Below are 22090 nucleotides of genomic sequence, written 5' to 3'. Positions count from 1 at the left end.
CATAAGTAGTTTTTTTGACATGGTTTCCTGATTATATAGATGTGGAAGACAGTTGGCAATAGGGAGACTGGCGAGGGAGAGAGATAAATGGTGTTTGTTAGTAGTTAAAGGGTTAGTAGTCAGTGTTTATCAGCTACCTTTCACAAGTGTCCAAACATATAATATAAAGTCATAAAACTGAGAAATAAACAGAATAAAAAATAAGAATAAACGTTTCTACTGAAAACAGCGATTAAAAACGATTGATTTAGGCAAAATTAAATAAGTAAACAAAACTTCTCCACATTCGAAGATGAAATAAATAGTCTGATTTTCTTTTTTGAAACGCGAAACAAAAAAAAAAAAAAAAAAAACAGACAAACAAACGAGAAAAAATTAATTAACTCTTAATATTATAAAAATACGTAATTACATATACACACAAGAAAAAAAAACAAATAAATGGATCAATAATTTTATTAATGAATGACGAAATCAACGAAATAATTAACTCATAAGACAAAACAAAAAAACAAAACAAGTAACAATTAAATAAACAGAAAAATCAAAACAAACATTTCCGTGAAAAAACAATAACATTAATAAACAAATAAATAAATAAAAAATAAATAAATAAACCTGACAGTGGGAGTTTGATGCGAGTCTTGAATATAGTGCAGTGGAAATATTAATCGCTCTTTAATCTTCGTTATTTCACCTCAAACGAGTAAGTTAACCATCAGATTTTATTGTGCAATGAATGAGGAATGAATGCTGGAAAAATGACAGCGCTGGGAGACATGACTGTTCAGATAACCGAGATTACATAAGGACTTCTTTTTGGGAATATTTAGATAATGTTATATGGGATTGTCACCCTCTCTCTCTCTCTCTCTCTCTCTCTCTCTCTCTCTCTCTCTCTCTCTCTCTCTCTCTCTCGGTAATGTTAGGTAAGAAAGTTTTAATTAGTAGGACCTTAGAAAAATTTACTCCTTAAAATGTCATGTTTTCTCTCTTCCGTTCTTCTTGTATCAGGTTTTTCTCTAAAATCTTGAGAACTCGGCCAATTTCTGTGTCCTTTCTCTTAATTTAAATAAAGAATTACACTTCTGTGCCTCTATTAAAACTGACAAAGGTTTTAAAGGTGTTTTTATAGTGTTTTAGTGGCAGATAAGCAAAATTTCTGCATTCTTAACAGGAGAAACCTGGCTAATTCCTGTGGCCTTTCTGTTAACGCGGTCCTTTCCCTGTATATAATTGCAAAGCCTCTATTGCTGTATATTTTGTGCGTTCAGAAACATTATTGCTATTCTGTTCTCCCCCACAATCTTAATTCATCAGATTTGCTTTCCTTTTACACAATGGCATCTTGACCTAATGCCCCTAACATAATATATTTTAAATTTCTCGCTATAGGTCTTATTTACTGCCTCTCATCTTTATTGCAGTTCCTATAAATATAATAAGGAAGAGGAAATATCAATGTAGGCATTTATTGAACTAAAACCCAGCTGAGTACGATAATTTTATAGGTTTATATGCGAGGCCGATGTAAGCAAGGACCCAGACCAAGACCAAGATGGAGGTTCGAAAGCCGCTGTGGATGTGGTGTTAGGAATTGAAATGTAAAGATTCCCGGTATAATAGGCCACGAAGAGGGACGGAAATAAGAGGAATTAACTATTTCCTGCCCCTGGAATAGTCAAGGTAAGGGAAATAAGGTGTGGAAGGCCGGGAAATAAGGAAACTGAGAGGGTGATAAGGGCAGGGGATGTTTGGGTCAAATTAGCGGATTTTTATATTATTTTCGAGTTGTTTGTTCATTGTTGGTGTTATTTTTTCAATATGGCGTTCGTTTGGGTACGTTAGATATGTTTGCCATTCCTGTATCAGTTATTTCATCTTAATTTCCTTGTTTGTTTGTTTGTTTGTTTGTTTGATACAGGGGAATATTGGGATCCTTGCCTAGCTGAAAGAGAGGATACACACACACACACACACACACACACACACACACACACACAGAGAGAGAGAGAGAGAGAGAGAGAGAGAGAGAGAGAGAGAGAGGACCCCAGTACACCACTAGTGAGGTGTTGTGGTCCCTGGCTGTCTGTGTGGTGTTAGTTGCCAGCTGTGCATTAGTGAAGCCAACCATTGCACTCATTATTTCATCATTCACATTATATATATCACAAATGCACTGAGAAAGAGAGAGAGAGAGAGAGAGAGAGAGAGAGAGAGAGAGAGAGAGAGAGAGAGAGAAGACCCCAGTACACCACTAGTGACGTGTTGTGGTCCCTGGCTGGCTGGGTGGTTATATATCTCACAAATACACTGAGAGAGAGAGAGAGAGAGAGAGAGAGAGAGAGAGAGAGAGAGAGAGAGAGAGAGAGAGAGAGAGAGGACCCAAGTACAGCATTATTGACTTTATTGATGTGACAAGTACACGGTTTTCATTGTAATATTTAGTGTAACTTATAAAAATATGGATTATTATTGTTACTTTTATTGTTTTATGAATTAGATGGTAAGTTTTTACTGGAATATATTGTGTAATTGTAATATAACAATGATTTTGGCCTGGCTTGGCTTAATTCAAGGCACACTGACGGAAATTAAATAGATAAATAAATAAATAAATATTCAACATTATTTTCAAATTAATTAATTGATAAATAATTAAATAAGCTTGTATTCTTATACTTTATATGAGTGAAACAGACACACACACACACACACACACACACACACACACAAAGAATAACTGATAAAATGAATAATTACAGTCAATATGAAGGGTTAAATAAGGTGAATTCTGATTGGCCGGTGGGAGGGAAAGGCTTAAGGGCTCGGCCAGTCGTGGCGCTTCGCGAATGGGATCTGTTCCGAGGCAAATATGGTGTCATGGCCTCGGGAAACGCAGAATTTTGATTGGAGTTGGTTTTTTGTTTGTTTTTAAGCTCAGAATTAATCAAACTAATTGCCAAAAAGCAACAGAGACATCAATTAACATCTTCACATGTAATACCACAATTATTTCCGGATCACCTGAAGATCCGCCACCCCAGATTGTCTCACCTGAAGATCCGCCACCCCAGACTCTCTCACTTGGTTAGGTTAGGTTAGGTTAGGTTAGCCTTACCTAACCTAACCTAACCTAACCTAACAACATGAATGCATTAAAAAACTGAGTGGATATAAAATGCAGAAAAAAGTTTACTTCATTAAAAGTATGGGATCACCTGAAGATCCGCCACCCCAGATTGTCTCATCTGAAGATCTGCCACCCCGAGTGCGGCTGGGGTGGCGGATCTTCAGGTGATCCTTATTTCCTATGAATTCAACACCAGGAAGTTTTCAATGGTCATCACCAGACGCAGCGTCCTACCACAGCTTCAGCAGCAGGCAGCACTCGGACACTGCCGAGAACTAGTCCCCTGTGAGCAGCATGCAGTGATATCACCAGATGCACAGCACAAGAAGAGCCAGTGACATTATTCACTGCCTCAAATAATCTTGTTTTCCAGAACAGTGATTATTGTGCTTATCATACACCAATAATTGTATATCTTGCTATTTTTTTTTATTTTATTTATTTGTGTATTTTCATGCTAAGATTACATGAAAATAATTGTATATCTTATTGTTTTTTGTACTGTTTTTATTGATTTATTTGTTTCTGTGCTTAAATTAACATAGAAATACTATTATTTTGTATTATTTTGTTCAGATTACATAAAAAAAATAATTGCATCTCTTATTATTTTTGTATTATCTTATTTAAACAGTAATTATTGCAATTGTTTAATTATTGTCTCATTATTGACGCCAACTGTTGACTGGGAACCCGCAACCTAACCTAGCATTGTTTTTTATTATTATTATTATTAATTATTGTTGTTGTTGTTGTTGTTGTTAAGCCCTGTCTAATTTATTTTATATATTGCAGTAGTGTGTGTGCTGGGAGGACCTGAGCCACCTCCACCCCACCCTGCCCTGACACACTGGATCCCCACCAAACCTCTCCCTGCCCCTCCCTGTGGGGGAGGAGGAGGTCTGCGCCCCGCCCGCCCCGGCCCAATCACCTTCAGGCTTGGGGCAAAGGGTGCGCTGCGGCTGCCCCGCCCTGACCTGAAGGGCTTCCTGCCACAGGAGGAGGAGGAGGAGGAGGAAGAGGCGCGGGTGCCCCCCGGGGGACACGACAGCGGCGACGACGAGCCCTCCGTCCTGCACCCCCCGGCCCCCGAGCCCCGCCCCACCCACCATCAGCCACACCAGTCCCTACCACAGCCTCTGTCCCCCGCCCCACACCAGGAGCGACTCAGAGCTGCCCTCCGCTGCGCCCCCTGCTCCCCCTAAAGCAGCAGCAGCAGCAGCAACAGCCACAGCAGGTGTACAGCTGGCCCTACCCTCCACAACCACAGCAGGTAAGAAGAGGCAGGCAGGCTGGTTGTCACTGCCTGTGGCACTGCAGCACTGTGGCACTCAACACAGCCACAGCAGGAGAGGCAGGGGAGAGCTCACACACACACACACACACACACACACACACACACACACACACACACACACACACACACACACACACACACACACATTACTTATATAACTGTCACTAATTACACACAAGTAATTCTTTCACAGGTCAATTATCAACCCCCAAACTAACCCCCCTCCTTCCAACAGTTCCAGTACCCTTATGATGCAGCTGAGGGGACTGACACTGCCACCACCACCACCACCACTGCCACCACCGCCACAACAAGGGTTATTCAGGTGTTGCCCCAATATGCTTCAACCCCACAGCCCCACTCCCCCATGACAGTGCAGGCAGGGAATGTCATACAGGTGAGAGAGAGAGAGAGAGAGAGAGAGAGAGAGAGAGAGAGAGAGAGAGAGAGAGAAAGAGAGAAAGTTTTTTACATGCAGAAAGGAGAGACAGAGATAGAAAATCAATCTTACTACTACTACTACTACTACTACTACTACTACTACTACTACTACTACTACTACTACTACTACTACTACTACTACTTCTGACCACCTCCTCCCTCTCAGGTTGTTCCAGGGAGGTGGAGGTGGGCCACACACACCTGGGTTACCTGTGGCTTGGCTGATCTCCCTCCTCCAGCAGGTGAGAGAGAGAGAGAGAGAGAGAGGGAGAGAGAGAGAGAGAGAGAGAGAGAGAGAGAGAGAGAGAGAGAGAGAGAGAGAGAGAGAGAGAGAGAGAGAGAGAGAGAGAGAGAGAGAGTATATATATATATATCTGCTGTTATTGTATTTATTTGTGTATATTTTCCTTACAGAGTGATTGATTGATTAAATGATATATATTGGTGTTAATATATACAGACAGACTGGTATATAGACATTCTGATATGTGATGGCCAGTCTGTGGACCACAAGGCCTTTGTGGACCAATGAATGTTTTATACTAAGGTTTATTAAGACCAGTGTTTTTATTCAGCTATCATGAAAAAAAAAAAAACAGTACATAATTATATAGTAAGTAATTCATAACTTTAACCCAATCAAATTATAGATACTTGCAAGAAATAATGATACCAATAACACAAGCAAATAATAATAATAATAATAATTACTACAAATTACAATTATATGTTTATAATAGTAGAGCTGATTACAATGGGAAAAATAATAAATACAACGAATAATTACAAGAGCTGGGTCCAGTGCTTGGTTCCTCGTGAGACGACACTCTGTTGGGCACGGGAGGTTCAGCAGAAGGGTATCTTAAGTTACCTGTCTGTCTTAACTGAATATCATGAGCCTGTGTCTGTTATGTTTGTATTAAGAGCTTTGTATACAAACGGCAAGGTCTGGAATACAGTAATGTCTCCAGTTTCTAGGAGTTTAAGGTCCCTAAATGTAAGACACTGGTAGGTTCGGACTTTTACTGTGTGTGTGAGCAACATATAGTGAGTTTTGTTTATGTTAAGAGATAATTTATTGGATTCCAGCCAGTTGACCACATGGATCAATTCAATATTCATTGAATGTTGAATGTAGTTCACTTAGGACCAGATATAAACACTAATATTCTCCAATTCATTTAAGAAATCTTTTAAATTACCACTAGGAGAAAAAGAGAGAGAGAGAGAGAGAGAGAGAGAGAGAGAGAGAGAGAGAGAGAGAGAGAGAGAGAGAATGTTTTAGATATTATTATTATTATTATTATTATTGTTATTATTATTATTATTATTATTATTATTATTATTATTATTACATATTTTGTCTTTCTCATTATTTCTCTTATTATCTCATCATTTCTTCTTCTTCTTCTTCTTCTTCTTCTTCTTCTTCTTCTTCTTCTTCTTCTTCTTCTTCTTCTTCTTCTTCTTCTTCTTCTTCTTATTACATATTTCTCTCTCTCTCTCTCTCTCTCTCTCTCTCTCTCTCTCTCTCTCTCTCTCTCTCTCTCTCTCTCTCTCTCTCTCTCTCTCTCACAGATCCCACAAACTTACAATAATACTTTTACCCTTCTCTCTCATCCTCTCTCTCACTTCCACTGACTCTCTCTCTCTCTCTCTCCTTTTGCAGCAAATCCCAAGAATCAACGAGGACATTGTGGACCCAGAGATTGCAACAGCAGCAAGAGAGAGAGAGAGAAGCAAGAGAGGAGGGAGAGGAAGGAGAGGAGGAGGAGAGAGAGAGGGAAGCCAGGAGGGAGGTACGTCAGAGAGAGAGGGAGAGGAAGAGGTTGATTCTATTACAACAACAACTGCAACAACAACAACAGTTAGTCAGTGAGGAGGGGGAGGGGCCGTCCTCTGATGCTGAGGATGAGGTATTGTTCAGGGTAAGTAGTAGTAGTAGTAGTAGTAGTAGTAGTAGTAGTAGTAGTGCATCCATTTTTAAACTTTCCGAGATAATCTTATTTCAACAGGTAGAGATGAAAAGTCCTCTAACTGATAAAAAAACATTATCTATTTATTTTGTTATGTAGGAGGGGCACCAGCCAGCCGTGGGAGACAAAACTGCAATAAAAGAAGACTCTCTGAGGTGTGGCTCCCCAAAATAGAATTACAAATGGTAGTCTGAGTTTACATGAACACTGGAGGGTGCTGTCAGGCCAAACCAGCCCCCCATCTGTGCCTATGCAGTGTCTGGCCAGGCACTAGTGTGTTTTGGGGGCTCAGACCAGCACATTCCCACTGTTTATCCATTGTTTGAGTTGATGCATTGTCTGGCCAGCCACTTGTGTGTATGTAGGGGACTCGGACAAGTTTATTTAATGTTCAGTGACCCGTTTGCAGGCACAGGGGTGTTGACAAGCTGGGTGTGCAGGAGATAGACAGTTAGAAAGGTTTACAGTTCAAATGCTACATGTATCTTAAAAATACAGATAATAAGTGGATAAATAGATTGAAATTAATATAAAATACCATTCTTTATTTAACACTTAACCAAACTTAACCAACATACACACACACGCTAACTCAGACAGTACCCTAACTACCTTAGCATCCCGCAGGAGGCCATGTCCGAGGTGCCAGTGGTGGGGTCGCCAGTTCCAGAGTACGAAGTGGAGGAGGAAGAGGAAGAAGAGGACGAGGAGGAGGCACGGATGAGGAAGAAGAAAAGATTATTACCTGTAGCCCTCCCTCCAGCTGATAAGGGGATATTAATGAGGCCTTCCTACAGGTGTGTCTGTGTACCTGTGTGTCTCTTTCCATCTCTCCCTCTCATTTTTCCAGTTTCCCATTATTTTCTCCACCATCTTCCAGCCTCTCACTGTCTTTTCTCAGCCTCTCCCAGCCTCTCACAACCTGTCACACCCTCTCCCAGCTATTCACAGCCTATCACAGACATAACCTATGTCACTCCCTGGATCAAGTATCAGTCCAAATTTCATCACAGACATAACCTTAAATGCTGCTGGTGTGAAAAATATCTTCCTGTGAAATGGAAGGCCATATCATTAGAATATCATAGAGAGAGAGGACTGCAATGTGCAAAGACAACAAAGTCGAGATTCTTCCAACATGCCGACGCCTTTGAAGGAGTGATAAATAGCAGGCATCACTAACTAGCTAAACTTACACATATTCACATTTTCACTCTACAGTTACGAGACCCAGATGGTGTTCCTCGGCCTTTAGATCTGAACTTCTTCAAGTATTCTGCCTCAGTGGCTCGTTCCCCATCCTTCATCAACATGAGGGAGGTGTCTTGTCGCTTCAAGCTGCCCCCTGGCACTTACTGCATTGTGCCATCCACCTTTGAGCCTAATGAAGAAGGAGAGTTCATTTTGAGAGTCTTCTCTGAAAAAGCCAATGAAATGGAGTAAGTGTTTATTGTCTCTCTCTCTCTCTCTCTCTCTCTCTCTCTCTCTCTCTCTCTCTCTCTCTCTCTCTCTCTCTCTCTCTCTCTCTCTCTCTCTCTCTCTCTCTCTCTCTCTCTCTCTCTCTCTCTCTCTCTCTCTCTCTCTCTCTCTCTCTCTCTCTCTCTCTCTCTCTCTCTCTCTCTCTCTCTGATCTCTCTCTCTCTCTCTGATCTCTCTCTCTCTCTCTCTCTCTCTCTCTCTCTCTCTCTCTCTCTCTCTCTCTCTCTCTCTCTCTCTCTCTCTCTCTCTCTCTCTCTCTCTCTCTCTCTCTCTCTCTCTCTCTCTCTCTCTCTCTCTCTCTCTCTCTCTCTCTCTCTCTCTCTCTCTCTCTCTCTCTCTCTCTCTCTGATCTCTCTCTCTCTCTGATCTCTCTCTCTCTCTGATCTCTCTCTCTCTCTCTCTCTCTCTCTCTCTCTCTCTCTCTCTCTCTCTCTCTCTCTCTCTCTCTCTCTCTCTCTCTCTCTCTCTCTCTCTCGCTTATATAATTTCACTGAAATGCAAAAGTATGTTGAATGAAAATCAATGATCTGAGTATGAATTTTACCAAGAGATGAAGGGTAAGACAACATGACTGAGGTTTTCAGATTGGTAAGACAGCTTAATTATAGAGTAACAAATCCAGACCACTCAATTTGCTCTCTTTAGAATCATGGAATGTGTGAAGTGGCCTGATTCATGTCTTCAAACTTATAAGTGGTTTTAACAAGGGATTATTAAATATCATAAATATCAAGAAAAGATTAGATGAATATATATATATATATATATATATATATATATATATATATATATATATATATATATATATATATATATATATATATATATATATATATATATATATATATATATATATATATATATATACGGGAGGTAGGAGAAAAACACAGGTGTATGGAGTTGAGTTTACTCCCGACCAGTTTCCTACAGCTTCTTCAGCTGAAGAAGCTGTAGGCAAAACTGGTCAGGAATAAACTCAACTCCATACACCTGTGTTTTCCTCCTACCTCCCCCTCCAAGTTGTCTAAATGTCTGAACAATAATAACAATAATAATAAAAATAATAATAATGTCAAAAAGTGCAGACAGAATTTGGCAAGAGTAGTATGACACAGACAGGAAATTACCTGATAAGAAATTAACAACTCCACAGATTAAGAATGTGAAAAGAATTAGGAATAATGTTTCAAGATAACTTATCATCAGACACACTTAAAAACAGGTTCAGAGGAAAGACATAAGCCAAGGAAAATGATCAGGGACTGCCACGTGTAAGCCTGGTCGCTTCTTGCAGCTTCCCTTATTTCTTATGTTATGTTCTTATAAGAACGACATTCAGTTAGATGAAACAATTTCCATGATCCATCCTAAACTGGAATATTCAACAATCATATGGTCATCATACTGAGAGAGACCATAAGGAACATAAACAGAATATGAAGAGCAGCAACCAAGACAGTGAAGAAAGATTAGCAAAAAATAAATAAATAAATAAACAAATAAATAAATACGTAAAATAAATAAAATAAATAAATAAATAAATACATGAGAAGGGGAAATCATATAATATCCAAGGCATCAAAGAAATTCCAAGATGACAGATTTTATATATATATATATATATATATATATATATATATATATATATATATATATATATATATATATATATATATATATATATATATATATATATATATATATATATATATATATATATTTTTTTATATATATATATATATTTTTTTTTTATTTTTTTTTTTGTGATTAAAGAGATACAAGATACAGCCAAGAAATTCAAATGACTGTTCATATGAAAGATATCAATGAATACAATTTTTCTCATAGCAACGCTGAAACTTGGATTGAACACCTTGGATACAAAGTAGTCCACATTAGGAATATTAAACACTTGAAAGCCAAACAGGACATTACTGGATATAAATATGTGTCAGTACAAGCACTATTCTTTTCCTGTATGTCAAAACTGGGGAAATACACACTCACACACACAACATTGTATCTAATTAGGGCTATCTACACTTGCTCTTGTCTTTTGTTTCCTTCCTCTTCTCCCCTGATCTCTTTTTTTTTTTTTCTCCTCTTTTCTTTTTCAAATTGGTAAGGTGTGTGTGTGTGTGTGTGTAGTGTGTGTGTGTGTGTGTGTGTGTGTGTGTGTGTGTGTGTGTGTGTGTGTGTGTGTGCCTAAGTTCTCTCCACAACCCAACATTTTCTATCACTTCCATCTCCTCCCAGTTAATTCCTTTAGTGTTGAAGTCACCTACTAAGAACACTTTGTCACTTTTCCTTATCATTTCCTCTATGCTATTTCTTGTTTTTAGTTGCATAGTTTTATATCTACTGGTCTCCCATGCATTAGTTTTTGGTGATACATAAGTCATGATAACTTTCCTTTTTTCACTTCCTTTGATCTTAATCACAATACTCAAAGTTTCCACCATTCCATCACCATATTCCACTTCCTCAACAACAATATCCTCTTTTACCAATATCATCACTCCTCCTCCCTTTCCTACTACTACTACTACTACTACTACTACTACTACTACTACTACTACTACTACTACTAACAGCCCCTATATCTTACAGGAAAAGCGTACCAGCCAGCCTGCCCACCACACCCAAGTCAACAACCACTCTGTCGTCACTGCAGAAAAACACAATCAACATGACCCGTTCTCCCCTAAGGTAAGCTCCTGGGGGTGTGTGCGGGTCCTAGGGGTGTCTGGGGATCTTCTAAGGGGTCCTGGGAGCTTGGGGAGGGTCTGCGAGGTGTTATTGTGGGTGAATATTTAATCCTTCTATCCTGAGGTGGCCCGTGGAGGTGTGTGGGTCTTGTGGGTGTGGGGGTCTTCTAAGGGGGTCCTGTGAGCTTGAGGAGGGTCTGAGAAGTCTTTTTGTGGGTAAATAGTTAATCTTTCAATGTTGAGGAAGCCCCTGGAGGTGTGTGGGGGTCCTGAAGGTGTGCGGGTGTCCTAGGGGACACCCGCACACCATAAACTGACACTGTTATCTTGTTCTGTGTGTCTGTAATTAGTATGAAGTTGTCAGCAATGGTGGGAAGTCTAATTAATGAGTTTGTTTTTCTTCCAGACTCAAAGGGTTCTCAATGCAACACTGCTGATTTCAAGATACTGACAAGAACTGACTGTCACCTTGCTATGTCCAACAGGTGTGTATGTGTGTGTGTGTGTGTGTGTGTGTGTGTGTTTACCGAGTGGTTTATGGGAGGGTAGTAATCTTAAGGGAGGCCTCATTTTGTGGGTGGCTTGCTTGTGACTTGTCTTATCTTCTACTCTTATGTTAATAGCCTCTGTAACTTGCTGGGGGAAGGCACCACCAGTCTGCCCACCCCTTAAACACCCCAACACACCTGCAAACACACAACAACACATTAAAAACACATTACAACATACAAACTCCTTCAAAACACACCAAAATATCCTCAAACACTTCTAGACACACCACCACCACCACCACTACTACTACTACTACTACTACTACTACTACTACTACTACTACTACTACTACTACTACTACTACTACTACTACTACTACTACTACTACTACTACTAACAGCCCCTACATCTTACAGGAAAAGCGTACCAGCCAGCCTGCCCACTACACCCAAGTCAACAACCACTCTGTCGTCACTGCAGAAAAACACAATCAACATGACCCGTTCTCCCCTAAGGTAAGCTCCTGGGGGTGTGTGCGGGTCCTAGGGGTGTCTGGGGATCTTCTAAGGGGTCCTGGGAGCTTGGGGAGGGTCTGCGAGGTGTTATTGTGGGTGAATATTTAATCCTTCTATCCTGAGGTGGCCCGTGGAGGTGTGTGGGTCTTGTGGGTGTGGGGGTCTTCTAAGGGGGTCCTGTGAGCTTGAGGAGGGTCTGAGAAGTCTTTTTGTGGGTAAATAGTTAATCTTTCAATGTTGAGGAAGCCCCTGGAGGTGTGTGGGGGTCCTGAAGGTGTGCGGGTGTCCTAGGGGACACCCGCACACCATAAACTGACACTGTTATCTTGTTCTGTGTGTCTGTAATTAGTATGAAGTTGTCAGCAATGGTGGAAGTCTAATTAATGAGTTTGTTTTTCTTCCAGACTCAAAGGGTTCTCAATGCAACACTGCTGATTTCAAGATACTGACAAGAACTGACTGTCACCTTGCTATGTCCAACAGGTGTGTATGTGTGTGTGTGTGTGTGTGTGTGTGTGTGTGTGTGTGTGTGTGTTTTACCGAGTGGTTTATGGGAGGGTAGTAATCTTAAGGGAGGCCTCATTTTGTGGGTGGCTTGCTTGTGACTTGTCTTATCTTCTACTCTTATGTTAATAGCCTCTGTAACTTGCTGGGGGAAGGCACCACCAGTCTGCCCACCCCTTAAACACCCCAACACACCTGCAAACACACAACAACACATTAAAAACACATTACAACATACAAACTCCTTCAAAACACACCAAAATATCCTCAAACACTTCTAGACACACCACCACCCACCACCACTACTACTACTACTACTACTACTACTACTACTACTACTACTACTACTACCTACTACTACTACTACTACTACTACTACTACTACTACTAACAGCCCCTACATCTTACAGGAAAAGCGTACCAGCCAGCCTGCCCACTACACCCAAGTCAACAACCACTCTGTCGTCACTGCAGAAAAACACAATCAACATGACCCGTTCTCCCCTAAGGTAAGCCGCTGGGGGTGTGTGGGGGTCTTCTAAGGGATCCTGGGAGCTTGAGGAGGGTCTGAGAGGTCTTCTTGTGGGTAAATAGTTAATCTTTCAATCTTGAGGAAGCCCGTGGAGGTGTGTTGGGGTCTTGTGGGTGTGGAGGGTCTTCTAAGGGATCCTGGGAGCTTGAGGAGGGTGTGAGAGGTCTTCTTGTGGGTAAATAGTTAATCTTTCAATCTTGAGGAAGCCCCTGGAGGTGTGTGGGGAGAGAGAGAGAGAGAGACTTGCCAAGCATTTAAAAATGTTAACTACAAATTAGAGAAAAAAAAACATATTTTAAATAAAACTCAAAACACAAAATTAAATCTCATTAAATCGGTCTTATTGTAATTTGAACAGTGGATATATGCAACTAAATTTATAATGCTGATGGTAAATTTTAAAGGTTTATCTGCATTTTGGGGAAAGAAGGTTAGTTTAGTTAGGTCAGGAGATTAAAAAGAAATAATATAGATATGTTAATAGCAGATTTAGTGGTGGGCCCCCAGGGTTATATTATTCATCTCTTTTTTGCCTTCCAGATGACTATGTTGGTAACAGAACTCTGGCAGGAAGAGGTGACGTTGCCTCGGACATTCAGAGTGAGGGAGACCTTTGCAGAGGACACAGAAGGTATGTGTCAATTTTGTTATTACTGGCTCACTGTTCTCTTGTGATATATATGTGTGTATTAGTGGGTAGCGGGTATTAGACCCCCTTCAAGGGGGTCCTGGGAGCTTGAGGAGGGTCTGAGAGGTCTTTTTGTGGGTAAATAGTTAATCTTTCAATCTTGAGGAAGCCCCTGGAGGTGTGTGTGGGGAGAGAGAGAGAGAGAGAGACTTGCCAAGCATTTAAAAACATTAACTACAAATTAAAGAAAAAAACTGATATTTTAAATAAAACTCCAAACACAACATTCAATCTCATTAAATTGGTCTTATTGTAATTTGAACAGTGGATATATGCAACTAAATTTATAATGCTGATGGTAAATTTTAAAGGTTTATCTGCATTTTGGGGAAGCAAGGTTAGTTGCAATTATCTTTCATTGCTCAGGATTCCTGAGCAATGAAAGATAATTGCAAGTACACATAGCAGTGAAAAACATAAGACAAACTATTTCTCTGAGAAGGATTATGTTTTAATTCACCTCTTATTTCTCATTTTAACTAAATTTGTTTCAGCTTATGTTTCTGGACATATTTTTAGTTACTTTAGGCAGATTATGAAAGATTTGATGCCTCTTGTCTGCTGGTTCTATCCAGTCAACTATAATACTATCTGTGGTATCATTATATGTAAATTCATAAGTACAGTTTCCAAATGCAGAACTCATCTGTTCCTCAGCAGTATGAAACACACGCACACATACACACGCACACACACACAGTCACAGTTGCGGGTGAGGCTACCAGTGTTGTGTGGAGCTGTGAATCGTGTCTGTACTGGGTAACACGGCACAATCTGGCTCCCACCTCACACTTTTTTCACAATTCTCCCCTCACCTCGTCATCTCTCACAAAACACTAATACCACTCACTCCAGCACCCTTGTACCTGGCATTTCCTGGTGTTTTGTGGTGTTTATTGATGTTTTTTTCAGTATTCTGGGTGTTTTAGTGTTTATTATTGTGTTTTTTTAATATTGTTTTTTTTGATATGGTATGATGCTTTTAATTAAATTTTCTAAGGTATTTTTTTTTTTTATGAACATTTTCTTGTTAATTTCTCTGGTGTTTTCTTGTTTCTATTTTTTGCTTATATTTTCTGGTGCATTCTGGGTATTATTCTTGGTAACACCTGCTGTTTAAAATTATATTCTCTCGTTTCTCACTAATATCTGGTACGTTCTGGGCATTTTTCTGGTAAAACCCATTAATTTCCTGCGTTTTAAATATTTCCTTGCGTTCCCCATTAATTTTCAGTAGGTTTTGGCTATTTTGGTGACATTTGGTGGATTCTGTTTGTTTCTATGGTTTCCTGGTGTTGCTCCACTGTTGTGCTGGGTGTGGCATCACTTCCGAGGTGTCTGGAGGTGGTTTGGCGCATCAGCAAATGTGTACTTCAACCTGAATGCCTCGGCCACCAGCAGACTGATCTCCGTGTCTGACCAAGAGGATGTTGGCAGATTCTGAAGCAGCAGCATTAAGCCCTGTGGGAGTGACCTTATGTTAGATTAGTTAGGTTTAGTTAGGTGAACTCCACTGGACTCTAGTGGTAGGGAATAGTTTCAATGTGGGGCAGGGGAGGTTAAGTTAGGTTAGGTTAGGAGGAAAGATTTATGTATAGCCTTCAGATATGTAGTAGCAGTATTAGTCACTGTTGGTGTTAGGTTAGGTTAGGAGAAGGAGAGGTGTGCGACTGCTCACTTCATACAGAATGATAAATAAGCACAGCCTTCACACACTCGCTGGCCTAGACCCCTCGGAAGTCAGTCAGTCATTGACCCTCGGAACCAGTCATTCATCCCTTTCTCTGGTAAACTCTGGAACTCCCTGCCTGCTTCTGTATTTCTACCTTCCTATGACTTGAATTCTTTCAAGAGGGAGGTTTCAAGACACTTATTCATCAAGTTTTGACCACTGCTCTGACCCTTTTATGGGACTGGCATTTCAGTGGGCATATTTTTTTAATGGATTTTTGTTACCCTTGGCCAGTGTCCTTCCTACATAAAAAAACCCTCACTTGAAAGTCCCTCTCTGGTTCATGAGGTGCTGGCAAAAATAGCTGAGGAACACAACACACACACACACACACACACACACACACACACACACACACACACACACACACACACACACACACACACACACACACACACACACACACCTGGAAATCCCTCTGGTTCATGAGGTGCTGGGAGAAGTAGGTGAGGAACGCAGCACACACATAGAGCACGAAGTGGGAGAAGCCGTCAGGTTCAGCGTGCAGTGTGTCCCAGAGCCTGACGGTGCAGCCTAGGGGCATCTCCCTCATTGGCAAGTTGTTGAACCATCGGAAGGAAAATTGAAGGTAGTCTATCTCATGTCTGGCCAAGTGCTGGTGGAGATTGACTGTGGAAAGATGGATTGAGTTAGGATTAAGTTGCACACACACACACACACACACACACACACACACACACACACACACACACACACACACACACACACACACACACACACACACACACACACAACCAGATTACTACAGAGACAAAGAGAGGCTGGATACTTAAGAGAACACAAGAATAACTGAGAAACACACACACACACACACACACACACACACACACACACACACACACACACACACACACACACACACACACACACACACACACACATCTATCCTCTTCATAAGTTCGCCGAGCTGTTGCACTTTGCTTTGAATGCCTGGCTGTGCAAAAGTGTAGTTGTCTTGTATTCCATCCAGCAGCTTTGACATACACCAGAAGCTGTCTGCCTCCACCACCGCCCGCTGCTCCGCTTCAATCTTCTCCACCTCGTATGTGTCCAGGCTCTCCTCTGATTGGTGAACGGATGCATGGATAGGTTAGGTTTGGCAATAAAGTAATCTTTTTGAATGCCTAGTGTCTTCTTTGCTAATAGATTGATTGATAGATAGATAGATTGATAGATTGATGGATGGATAGGTTAGGTAATACTATAATCTTCTCTCTTCTAACAAAATAAACTGATGGATAGATAAACTGATAGATATTTGGTACCATATTTTGAAACACTTCTGTGCTGTACTTCCTCTGTTTTCAAAAAGGCTCTAGATGAAGCTGTACATGTTTTTAAGTGTGTTTTTCATGATTCTAGTGACAGATTAACAAGACTTGTACATTATTAACAGGAGAAGCACTCTTGAAAACTGGCTAATCATCTCCTTGACCTTGAAAAACAGTCTTGATAAATGAGCAAAGCATTTTTAAGTGTTTTTAAAATTGTGGTAACAGATTAACAAGACTTCTACATTATGAACAGGAGAAACACTCTTGAGAACACAGCTAATTATCCCTCTGTGACTCTGGAAAAGTCTAGATGGGAGAGAAGGAACAAGAAAGCAGAGCATTACAGAATAGGCCCTTACAAGACAAGAACTTAATCTAAATCACAAAGTAGGAAAAGACATTGAAAACCTCACCTTTAGGAACCACCTCATGAAGGAAGACGATGAAGAAGGGTGTGACAAGGTCGTTGATCCCCTGCACGTAACCTGAGGCAGGGTGACGGATGGCCCAGATGTACAGAATGTGCTCAAACATTTCTTGTACGATTGTTTGTTGGAACAACGGAATCAGGGGAGACATGCGTGGGATGTCAATGTGAATCTGTGGAGAGACGTGGGTTTGGTGAGACTAGGTTAAGTTTGGTTAGGTTAAGTTAAGTTTGGTTAGGTTAGGTTAGGTTAAGTTTGGTTAGGTTAGGTTAAGTTAGGTTTGGTTAGGTTAGGTTAGGTTAAGTTAAGTTTGGTTAGGTTAGGTTAAGTTAGGTTAAATTCGATTAGGTTAGGTTAAGTTAAGTTCGGTTAAGTTAAGTTTGGTTTGGTTAGGTTGGGTTAGGTTAAGTTTGGTTTGGTTAGGTTGGGTTAGGTTAAGTTTGGTTAGGTTAAGTTAGGTTTGGTTAGGTTAAGTTTGGTTTGGTTTGGTTAGGTTTGGTTTGCTAAGGTTATGTTAGGTTAGGTTAGATGAGAGCAGTAGAGAGGAGAATACTTGCTTTTGTGGTCTCTATATTACAAGGATAGAGATCTTAGTCAGTATATAAAAGAATGACTGAAAAGATACACCAGGTGACAAATATTCCTATGACAGGAGAATGAAGCTTTTAAACTGATATACACACACATAGAAAATAAAGAAAAAGAGAGAGAAAAAAATATTGAAAGAAAAAAAAACAGGAAAGGAAGATTATCAACACACACACACACACACACACACACACACACACACACACACACACACACACACACACACACACACACACACCTGTCTAAAGGTATCTTGGTGGATATCCTCGTGCCTCGTGCCATAGTACTGGTCCACAAAACTCCATTATTCCTCTCGTTTCCTTCGCAGCGTGTCCTCTCGTCTCTCTGAGTTTGCTGGGAGGTAGCCCTGAGAGAGAGAGAGAGAGAAATTAATGTGTTTTTTTTTTTTTTATTTTATATTACTAAAAATTAACAGACAAACAAAAACATTCATAACTTCACTAGTACTACCTAACACACACACATACATACACACATACATACATACATTTAATTACCTCCAAGCCACAGCACGGACTTGTGAGGGAATGCCAGACCAAGACAGTTTCCGCAGCTCCGGCAGGGAAGTGTTGGCTGCGTTGATCACCTCCAGGAACTTCTCTGTCCTTACCATGTCGCGCTCACTGTCTGCGGGGAGAGAGAGAATGTGAGAGAGAGAGAGAGAGAGAGAGAGAGAGAGAGAGAGAGAGAGAGAGAGAGAGAGAGAGAGAGAGAGAGAGAGAGGGTTAGATAGAGAAGGAGAGAAAGCATTATGACATCACAATAATTAAAAAAAACATTTAAAACATAGATGGATAAATCATTACTACTACTACTACTTCTACTACTACTACTACTACTACTACTACTACTACTACTACTACTACTACTACTACTACTACTACTACTATTATTTCTACTACTACTAGCATCAGTAATACTAATAATAATTTCTTTTGTATTGCAGAGGTGAACCAGGCCAACACAAGACAGATGGGATGCAAGAACACTGTTGACACATCAATACTTCATACAAGGCAATAAAGCGGTATGTATCATCATGCTTTAGTGTATGAGAGCATTGTATAAGCCACAACACATACATACACTGCCATGTACACCCTCTGTACATCATATGAGGCAACACAGCTATGTATTATCATGCTTCAATGTATAAGGCCAATGGGAGAGGGAGGACTACTACTACTACTACTATTACTATAACCAGCAAGAGAGAGAGAGAGGTGGTGGACAGACTAAATATAACAGGCCAATGGGAGAGGGAGGACTACTACTACTACTACTACTACTACTACTACTACTACTACTACTACTACTACTACTACTACTACTTCTTCCTCTTCTTCTAATACTGTTGCTACTATTACTAGTACTGCTGCTGCTGTTACCGGAAGTGATGAAAAGGGTCCTGGGGGTCTGGAGAGTGGCAGACTGCCCTCCACACCTACATTAATAATAACAACAACAACAACAATAATAATAACGAAAGCCTGAAATTTGGATGCATTTTTGTTTGTTTATTTATTTATTTATCTTTTTCGGTCAACAACAAAAGCTACCTTTGATTTTTAAGCTCTTCTTTTTAATTTTGTTCATTTTTTTCTTTCTTTCTTTCTTTAACTTCTTTTTTCTTTTGTGTTTTTTAGCATGATTTTATTTTTTGCTTCTTTTTACCTTCTGTGTGCAAACCCAAGTAAACAAATTGAATAAATATCATGGCTTCTGACTGCAGCAACAACAACAATAACCACCACCACCATCACCACCACCCACCTAATACAAGAGTTATCCAGTATTCTCAATATTTCACCACTAGTCTATCCACCTCATTAATACAACATTTAACCAGTATTCTCAATCTTTCACCACTATTTTGTCCACCTCACTAATACAAGAGTTCACCAGTATTCTCAATATTTCACCACTATTCTGTCCACCACCCTAATACAAGAGTTAATCAGTATTTGAAGGATGACCTTTGACCTACAGGGACCTTAGTAGGCCTTTTTATACATATATATTACTCTAGCACTGGCTTGTATAAATGAATAAATAAATAAATAAATCTGTCTCTCTCACTTGATGGTTGAAAAGAATGGATTACTATTGCCTGGATAGTAGTAAAGAATAGTACTGATAGTTAGAGGTGATATAATAGCCCACAATAATATTAAGAGTTAGTACAAGCCTTTAATAGTACCCAATAGTACAAAAAATAATACAAAATTATTATGAGTTAGGACACACATTAGGACAGTAATCAGTGTGTCATTTTACCTGATACTATATGTTAATAGATTCTGTTTCACACAATCTCTGTTAAATCAATACCTGGAAGTCCTGTACACACACACACACACACACACACACACACACACACACACACACACACACACACACACACACACACACACACACACACACACACACACACACACACACACATACCAGGGGAGGAACAGTGCAAGTGTGAGGCCAACGCGCTGGGCCGCCAACCTGTCGGCCTGGGTGACGCGTGAAGGGCGGCGTGGTGTTGGTGGTGGTGTCTTGGCCCTGTGGTGTCCCTAGCCTTCATGTCATTGTGATTGGTGAAATAGATGACCTCCATTACTTTTTCATCTTCCTGAGGTCACTTGCTGGTACCTCTGTGTCACCACGCTTAGGTCAGCTTTTTTTTTTTTTTTTTTTTTAATTTTATGTAGGAGTGACACTGGCCAAGGGCAACAAAAATCCAATAAGAAAATATGCCCACTGAAATGCCAGTGCCATAAAAGTGTCAAAGCAGTGGTCAAAAATTGATGAATAAGTGTCTTGAAACCTCCCTCTTGAAGGAATTCAAGTCATAGGAAGGTGGAAATACAGAAGCAGGCAGGGAGTTCCAGAGTTTACCCTGCCTCCCCTGTTCTTGCATTACTGGGCTGCTGGACAGGTGGCACAGCCTCATGTGTGCCCTGTCTGTCCAGCACCCTGGCTATCCTTGTGGATGGGCTGGGCACACACTGAGACACAGCACACAGCAAGGGTGTAAACTGCACCTCACTGCTTTAAATATGAGTGTACAGGTTGAGAGGCAAGGCAGCACAGCACAGCACAGCACAGCATGGCAGCTCCTTAACAACACAGCCAGTCTCTGTGTGATGTTCATTGTGTCTTGAGCATTGTATCCTTGACAAACGTGGCGTACTGAGCACATCTTCACATTGTTCTTGCCTTAATGTGAAGTATTAATGTATTACACCTCACAAGTGTAGCCACGTGGCCCCTGTGTGTTCCCGTACCTGGTGATCTCAGGAACAGTTTCAGATTTCATCACAAATATTAATAACTGCAGCAATACTTGGTGCACCCTTCACACATGACCGGGGCTGATTAGTGGGTGAGTCAGCGCCTGAACCAGCCCATCACCCAGCAGGTTGAGGCCACAAGCAGCCCAGCCCAGCATCAATAAGACCAACACCAGGGCTTACTCACCCCTAGACACAACAGCAAGACTAGTCAGAACTGAGCCGTAACACCTGTGTCTCTCTTCACCTCCACAATTATTAACATTCTTTCATTTATTGATATATTTACTGGTACATTACTTACATTACTGGTACATGAAAATTACTAATGTTGCTTTTATTCCGACAGGCTACCACCACCATGACCACCATGACCACCACCACCACCACCATGACCACCGCCACCACCACCACCACCACCACCACCACAGCACTCAGCGTGGCACAGAAGGAACAGAGCCAGGCGGAAAACAAGGACTAAGATCCACTGCCACTTCCAAATAAGGTAATACATGAATTTTCTTGTTCTTTAGCTGTTTACCGAGAGCGAGCAGTTGTCTTTTGTGTTTCTCCCCTTTTTGTCATTCTCTCTCTTGTATTTCTTGTTCTTTATCTTCTTCTCTCATCCTTTTGCATTTCTACACACAGTTCCCCATCTCTCTCTCTATCTTCCCCCACCCTTCTTTGGCTGTCTCACTCATTGTTACTAAAGATTTTATGGGTTTAGGCACGGCAGACACATAATCTATGCATCTACTTTGTTTACAGCCTTAATCTATTCAAAAGATCTACATTGAAAGCAAAAATAATAGAAAATAAATTAAAAAGATAAATTTCCATTCTTGAAAAACTCAAATAATTTTTAAAAAGCCACTTAAAAATGCCCGAAAAGTGCGTCTTTAGAGTGTCTTTCACCCTACAGTGCACAACAGAGTGTGTGTCATAAATAGCAGTGTTTCACCAATAATTTCTATCAA

General features: G+C 40.5%; 1 long non-coding RNA gene and 1 pseudogene across 4 annotated transcripts; one reads left to right on the top strand and one right to left on the bottom strand.

The window, feature by feature from the left end:
* Window positions 1-626: 626 nt before the first annotated feature.
* LOC135099108 (uncharacterized) lies at window positions 627-21771 on the top strand. Of its 4 annotated transcripts, none has more exons than XR_010267664.1 (15): window positions 627-706; window positions 3929-4406; window positions 4666-4827; window positions 5038-5113; window positions 6541-6799; window positions 7475-7644; window positions 8069-8286; window positions 10937-11035; window positions 11441-11519; window positions 11943-12041; window positions 12446-12524; window positions 12956-13054; window positions 13618-13708; window positions 18776-18856; window positions 21463-21768. It is a non-coding gene; the product is annotated as an uncharacterized LOC135099108 (long non-coding RNA). The 4 variants fall into 4 exon arrangements; XR_010267662.1 differs by lacking the exon at window positions 627-706 and adding an exon at window positions 1548-1686 and having other exon boundaries at window positions 21463-21766; XR_010267663.1 differs by lacking the exons at window positions 627-706; window positions 5038-5113 and adding an exon at window positions 1548-1686 and having other exon boundaries at window positions 21463-21608.
* LOC135099107 (TBC1 domain family member 22B-like) lies at window positions 14553-18466 on the bottom strand (annotated as a pseudogene).
* Window positions 21772-22090: the final 319 nt, after the last annotated feature.

This window comes from Scylla paramamosain, unplaced genomic scaffold (assembly GCF_035594125.1).
Source record: "Scylla paramamosain isolate STU-SP2022 unplaced genomic scaffold, ASM3559412v1 Contig104, whole genome shotgun sequence".
Classification (NCBI taxonomy): Eukaryota; Metazoa; Arthropoda; class Malacostraca; order Decapoda; family Portunidae; genus Scylla; species Scylla paramamosain.
This window is presented reverse-complemented; position numbering and strand designations above follow the sequence as displayed.